Consider the following 7,665-nt stretch of genomic DNA (forward strand, 5'->3'; position numbering starts at 1 on the left):
AGAACTATGCAGAATCTTAACAAGATCAAAAAGTAGCATGTCTCAGGGCCTTTCCACACAGCCCTATATCCCAGATTATCAAGGCAGAAAATCCCACAATAACTGCGTTGTACTGGATTATCTGAGTCCATACTCAGATAATGTGGGATTTTCTGCCTTGATATTCTGGGATATAGGGCTGTGTGGAAGGCCCGACAGATAACCCAGTTCAAAGCAGACATTGTGGGATTTTCTGCCTTGATATTCTGGAATATAGGGCTGTGTGGAAGGCCCTTCAAGCTTCTCAACACCATGGATTTTCTTTATTTGCATTTGGCACTCATGTGTTGGGTTTTAAAGGCCCAATCCGTTATTCAAAAACACTTCTATTTGCATGGTGAAGCATGTCATTTGGGTGGCTTGTTGTATGAAGAAGGCATGGCATATTGACATCTAGTTATTTGTGTGTTCATTGCACATAGTACCACATTTCTCCCTTTAATAAAGGCAGGGGGAGAATGTGTTATATAGATTGGAGTGTTAGTAAGAAGGACAGACCCATTTCATAGCTGCCTACATGTAGCACTTGGGTGGAAAACCAGTGGAGAGCCATTGGATAGCATACTCAGTATTGTGTTGAGACTTGAGAGATGCAGGTTATGGTCCCTACTAAGCCATGAAACTCACTGGACAACTTTGGCTGACTCAACCTTGACCACTATTACTTTTATTGTGGAGAGAGAAGTGGGGGGAAATAAGTGCTGTGTGTCCCATCTTAAGCCGCTTGGACAAAAAAGGTATAAATACCTCATGCATTTAACAACTAATAAAAGGAAGGAAGCATGTTTTTACTTCTCCACCAATCAGAGAGGAGCATCCTTGAAACCACCTATCATCTGCAGGAGATTGGCTCAGCACATCTATTGGGAAGTTCTCTTTGACAAGCCCATTGAAATGAGAACCCACATTTTATTTCAAGAGGGCTTTGATGGAAGAACTTCTTTTTTAAAAAAATTTTATTGAAAAAGATTTGGACAGCACCAACAGATAAACAAGACAAAACACAAAACACGACAAATACCTTACATACATAATACAAGTTAAAGGAGCTACTATTATTATTGGTTGAATACTTCCTTCTATATGTATTACTTTCTTACGTACATTTCCTAAGTTCTTAATTCATATTTATCCCTGTCTATTTACCTACCTGCCTACCCTGCCTACTTATCTAACCCCCGCCCCATCCCCCACCCCCCTTTACCCCCTAACATTGCACATACTAGACACATAATACATATAAATAAATACATATATACATATAAATATAAATTCCCCTTAACTTCCAGGATACCTTGCGAACATAGTTGATTTCGTTTCTCACTTTTCCTAATTAACCTATTTTGTCTTCTCTTCCGGGAATCTTCTTTCCTTTCTGTTTTTAACAATACTTAAGATTGTTCTTCTCTAAAAAATTAATGAACTTGCTCCAATCAGTGTTGTCTGCTTTTGTTCTATTTTTTCTTATTTTCTGTGTCAGCAAGTCCATGTTCATGATATCCATAGCCTTATTAATCCACAAATTAAAAGTTGCTGTATCTTTGGTCTTCCATACACGTGCTATGCTTATTCTCGCTGCTGTGGTCAAGTAAAAAAAGATCTTGTCATTGTTTTTGTTCAACTTAAAGTTAGTCATTCCAAGCAAAAAATGTTCTGGAATAACTTCTTAATGGAGGACATGCCAAACAAACAGACCAAAACCCTGATAGGAATTGGCACATGTAAGCATGAAATACATTAAAAGCAACAACGGTGAGGAATGAATAATCATTTAAAATTGGCAACAAGGGGGTGCTGGTCCTTCAGTCTACTCCATATAGATAAAGCATTATAGTGATATTTTTAGAAATAGATGATATTTGTATTGTACAGGTGTAAATATAATCTGGGTATTTTAAATATCATTTTTACCCTTCAGAAGGGAAGATCGGTATGAACATTCATGATCTGCATTACTATAAAGAAATGCAGCCATAATCTAATGCACGAACTTTAATTTTTTTAAGCTTTCTATTAGATTATTATTTGTTGGTCTTTGAACAGGTGATGTGCATTGGCTTTTTCATTGAGATTAATGGAGATGTACAACTACAGTGGAAAAGCATTAGATATTAGTATTTTATTTTTGAAGATGCATGTGGTTTCTCTTTTTCAAAATAAAAGATGTTAATATTAAATTCCTGCACTGAAATATATTTTATGCTGTTTCATACATTTAAAGTGTCTTTAAAAGAGCATTTATTATTTTCTGTACACCAACACTATTTTCTCAGGTCATTCATTATACTGAAGAACAACTATTTGCAAATGTGGGTATGCTGTATTAACCCAATTAGGATCCATTGTCTAATAAAATGGATTTGATTGAGCATAATGTTGGAACAGAATTGAAAAATCAAATCCAAAATTATTTACAGAGAACACAAAGCAATTTCCTGGTTTTCTTGTGTATTCTTAGTTATAGATGCTTGATGACCAGAATGATTTACCAATGCTCTCCTATTCAGGTTTTATGTAGTCTCAGTAGTCCAATTCTACCTTGATTCCATTTTATCCACTGGAATCAAATAGATGAGAAATGGCTACCTGATTTTAATTGCATGTTTGCAAGTTGTTGCAGTTAAATAGAAATCAAAGCAGTCTCACTACATTATTATGACATTGAAAAAGAATTTGTTATCTGCTGTCTGAAAAAAAGTTTTGAAATGTGTCCTTTAGCTTTTCAGTATAGATATAGGGTGCTTCTATACTGCAAGATAAGGGCAGTTTGACACCACTCTAAGTGTCATAGTTCAATGCTGTGGAATTCTGGGATTTGTAGTTTGATGAGGCAAATTCCTTATAAAACTCCCATGATTCCATAGCACTGATCCATGATAATTAAAGTAGTGCAAACTGTATTAATTCTACAGTACACTGTTGATGCACTCATAGAGCTTTTTTTCCCATGTCAGGAGCGACTTGAGAAACTGCAAGTCACTTCTGGTGAGAGAGAATTGGCCGTCTGCAAAGATGTTGCCCAGGAGACACTCGGATGTTTTACCATCCTGCGGGAGGCTTCTCTCATGTCCCCACATGGGAAGCTGGAGCTGACAGATGGGAGCTCATCCTGTTCCCCAAATTCGAAATGCCGACCCTTAGGTCAGCAGTCATGCTAGCACAAGGATTTAACTCATTGCACCACCGCAGGCTCCTAGAGCTGAATAAAAGGGAAGAAACTCTCTACTGCTATTAAGTGGCAGTAGATTTACTTAATCAATATAAAATAGATCTATACTGCTATATAATCTAGTTTATATGGCAGTGTAGAAGGGACCAAAGGGGGCTCAGAAGTGTGACAAAAAGGTGTATGATTTAAAATGTCCATTTGATTTCATATCCTACACATAAACGCTGATGACATATACACTGCATTGTTTATCTAATATTTGCTTCTCTACTATAAGATTACACAGGGTTCTCTTTTGGAATCACGAAAGTAGAAATTAATACATACACTTCCAATAAGCTTCCAGATAGCAATTGAATGCTAATGACAAACTAATTGACAGCATTGCAGTTAATAATGGCTCTTGTTTATATCAATGTTTTTGCTCTCAGAAATAAAGTATTCTGTGATCTGAAATCATTGCATCAGTTTATGTTTAAGAAAATAAACAATTTTATTTCAACACTTTTATTGCGAGCTTTTTTTCTTGGCGTAAGTGCATCTTGCCACAAATTCCCATACTTTAACATTACTATGTGTCCTGGGAACATATCCTGGGAATTTAGCTCTCCAGCATATAAATGTTTAGCCTTTATATATCTTTCTCCCCTGAGATGTACAGTGACTTTGACAAATTTCTTTTTATAAATTCATGGAAGGAAAGGGTCTTGTACAGTTCTTCCCTGCTGAAATCACTTTGAAAAGTTTTCCAGACTTCTTCCCAGTTTTGGATACAGCCCTTGACCAGTAGTTTTCCACAGCCCCTTCTACACTGACGCCTAATCCACATTATCAAAACAGATAATCCACATTATTTCCTTTGAACTGGATTATAAGAGTCTACACTGACATATAATCCAGTTTAAATCAGATAATCTGGATTTTATATGACAGTGTAGAAGGGGCCCAAATCTTATCCTAATTTGTTTATGACTATTTCCTGGCCTTCTCGAGAAACTTTTTTGTAAGTGGCAACAGGGTAGTAAGTGTGCATTGTGTCCATTTTAAGAGAGCTTTGGATCTGAAGGTTCCTCCAGACAACCAACTGTCTGTTCTGCTATTCTGTTCCTGAGTTGCAGCCCACATCACATTCATACTGATTTTGTGTCCTTTATATGTATATTACCTGGAGCCCCTGGTGGTGAACTTGCCGACAGAGTGAGTTCCCGCTGCCAACCCCAGTTTCTGCCAACCTAGCAGTTTGAAAACATGAAAATGTGAGTAAATCAATAGGTACCGCTCTGGTGGGAAGGTAACAGCGCTCGATGCAGTCATGCTAGCCACATGACTTTGGAGGCGTCTACGGACAACGCCAGCTCTTTGGCTTAGAAATGGAGATGATCACCACCCATGAGACTCAAACATAAGTAGAATTAATGTCAAAGGGAAACCTTTTCCTTTTATTTCTTGCTTGCTTATAGAGTAGTGTGGTGACAAAATGGCAAAAGGAAGTTCATGTACCCCTTTTCAACATGTCATCAGTGGAATTGCCCAGGAATTTCAGGTGAAATGGAGACAATGAATACTGGTCATTACTTCTGGCTGTATTGGAAAATCCCAGAAGAGTGGAATTTTATTTATTTATTTACTTTATCTCTACCCCATCCCCCCCGCCGCACCCCCCCCCCAAGGGGACTCAGAGTGGCTTCCAAATTTAATGCTACAAATATACAAAAATCAAACAATACATAGCACAATTAACCAAATTAATATCAAAATTTTAAAAACCCACATTCTGCCTTGGTTTTAAAAAGTTGCAGCTCATTCCCAGGGACCCCCTCCCCCAAACTTGGATACAGATACTACTCACATCAAAGCCTGAGGCTTTTGCCTAGGATTTGATGAACCTTAAGGTCACATGTTTGAATCTGGGGAGTGGCGTGAGCTCCTGCTGTCAGCCCCAGCTTTTGCCAACCAAGCAGTTCAAAAACTATGAGTAGATCAATAGGTGCTGCTCTGGTGGGAAGGTAACAGTGCTCCATGCAGCCATGCCGGCCAGATGACCTTGGAGGTGTCTACTGACAACTCTGGCTCTTCGGCTTAGAAATGGAGATAAGCACTACCACCTAGAGTCGGATACGACTGGACTTAATGTCAAGGAGAAACCTTTACCTACCCTTAAGGTTATAACACAAAACTACAATTGATATAAACACAAGGCTCACATCATACATTGGAAAATGCATTCGAAAAGCAACTGACTTGAAAGCTTCAAGTGATATTTGAAAAATTTTGTTCCTGTCTTTTCTGATTTTGTTGTTGAGATCTACAGGATGATCTACATACTGTGTCTTAATACCACACCAAGGAAACAATTGGAGATTAGGAAAATCTCAGGACTGAGATTAGGATTAATGAAATTAAAATACTTAGAAATATGGCTATATAAAAAAATTATGAAAACCAAAGATCTACATTATGTTTTCCTCATTCTAAAATATTCCAGGGAATTCCTAGCACTTTTTATTCCCAATCTCTAGATCCATTTAAATTAAATGGGTATTTCTTGAAATGAAATGCACTTTTCCATGTCTGCATCTTTGTTATCCCAGAGCTAGCTGGGGAGGGGGGGGGGCATTGCTAATAAAGAGCAACTGCTCCCCAGACAGTAAGCTTGACAGAAATCACACAAGGGAAGGAGGAATGCTAGCAATGAAAATAATGATCCAAATGCTATCCCAGTGTAATATTTCTAAACAACTCTTAACATTTTTATGATAACTCCAGAATAATAATTTAAAAGCTTTTATTGCAAATTGGTTAAAGGGAATTTCTGAAACACTGGCTGCATTTAAACATCTGATCAGTGTAAGAGTAAAGGGGGATGTGTGTGAAGGAAATCCAGAATATTTCAAGGAAGAGTTTAGATGCAAAATCATGAATGTACAGGTAAAAATCAACCTAAAAAGAACTTGATGTTAGAGTTCAAGATCTTGATTTAAGGAGCAATTGTACTGTGGGAACTCTATTCTAATATAGGAAAGTTGCTCAGGGTACTGATTTTACTTAGATGTATTCTGAATAACTAAAGAAGAACCAACCGCATTAAAGAGAGGTGTCAATGTTGTATTAACCCGTGTCTTACCAGAGTACTGATATGTACTGATATTTACAGGATGGTCATTTTGCTTAGCAAAGTTCCCTTTCTAAGATGTTGTAGAAGATAGTTCTCAGGCACGTCCATACAGCAAATGGAATCATACCTGAAAAGGAGATACAAATACATAGTGTCAGATGCTGACTGGGTCTCTGCAGTCTGGGGCAATATCTCAGTACACCTGCATTATGTGCCCTGGTGAATTAATATGGGACTGTTCCCATCAGGCTTCAGACCATTAAAGTTGTTATTCTAACACACTCATGAAACACACCTCAGACATGTCTATGGCTGAATTTACACTGCCCTATTACCCAGGATCTTCTTTGAACTGGATTATATGAGTCTACACTGCCAATTAATCTGGGATAAACAGATAACCTGGGATCAGAGCCTGGAATATAGGGCAATATTGTTGTTCATTCGTTCAGTCGTCTCCGACTCTTCGTGACCTCATGGACCAGCCCACACCAGAGCTCCCTGTCGGCCGTTACCACCCCCAGCTCCCTCAAGGTCAGTCCAGTCACTTCAAGGATGCCATCCATCCATCTTGCCCTTGGTCGGCCCCTCTTCCTTTTGCCTTCCACTTTCTCCAGCATCATTGTCTTCTCTAGGCTTTCCTGTCTCCTCATGATGTGGCCAAAGTACTTCAACTTTGTCTCTAGTACCTTTCCCTCCAGTGAGCAGTCGGGCTTTATTTCCTGGAGGATGGACTGGTTGGATCTTCTCGCAGTCCAAGGCACTCTCAGCACTTTCCTCCAACACCACAGTTCAAAAGCATCGATCTTCCTTTGCTCAGCCTTCCCTAAGGTCCAGCTCTCACATCCGTAGGTTACTACAGGGAATACCATGGCTTTGACTAGGCGGATCTTTGTTGCCAGTCTGATGTCTCTACTCTTTACTATTTTATCGAGATTGGACATTGCTCTCTTCCCAAGAAGTAAGCGTCTTCTGATTTCCTGGCCACAGTCTGCATCTGCAGTAATCTTTGCACCTAGAAATACAAAGTCTGTCACAGCCTCCACGGTTTCTCCCTCTATTTCCCAGTTGTCAATCATTCTTGTTGCCATAATCTTGGTTTTTTTGACGTTTAGCTGCAACCCGGCTTTTGCGGGCAATATAGATCTTGTTTAAATTGTGAAGCAGCCCTGACAAAAGAAAGATACAGCCTTTCTCAACCTAGTCCCATCTTTGTCACAGTGCAGCCCACAGACACCCTCCCCCATGCCCGCTGGGGCATTCTGGGAATTGTAATCCTGCAGAATTTGAAGACTCCAGGTTGGAGAACACTTTTTAACTAGCTCAATGTGTAGCCTAATAT

The sequence above is a fragment of the Anolis sagrei genome, chromosome 1 (assembly GCF_037176765.1).
Source record: "Anolis sagrei isolate rAnoSag1 chromosome 1, rAnoSag1.mat, whole genome shotgun sequence".
NCBI classification, from domain to species: domain Eukaryota; kingdom Metazoa; phylum Chordata; class Lepidosauria; order Squamata; family Dactyloidae; genus Anolis; species Anolis sagrei.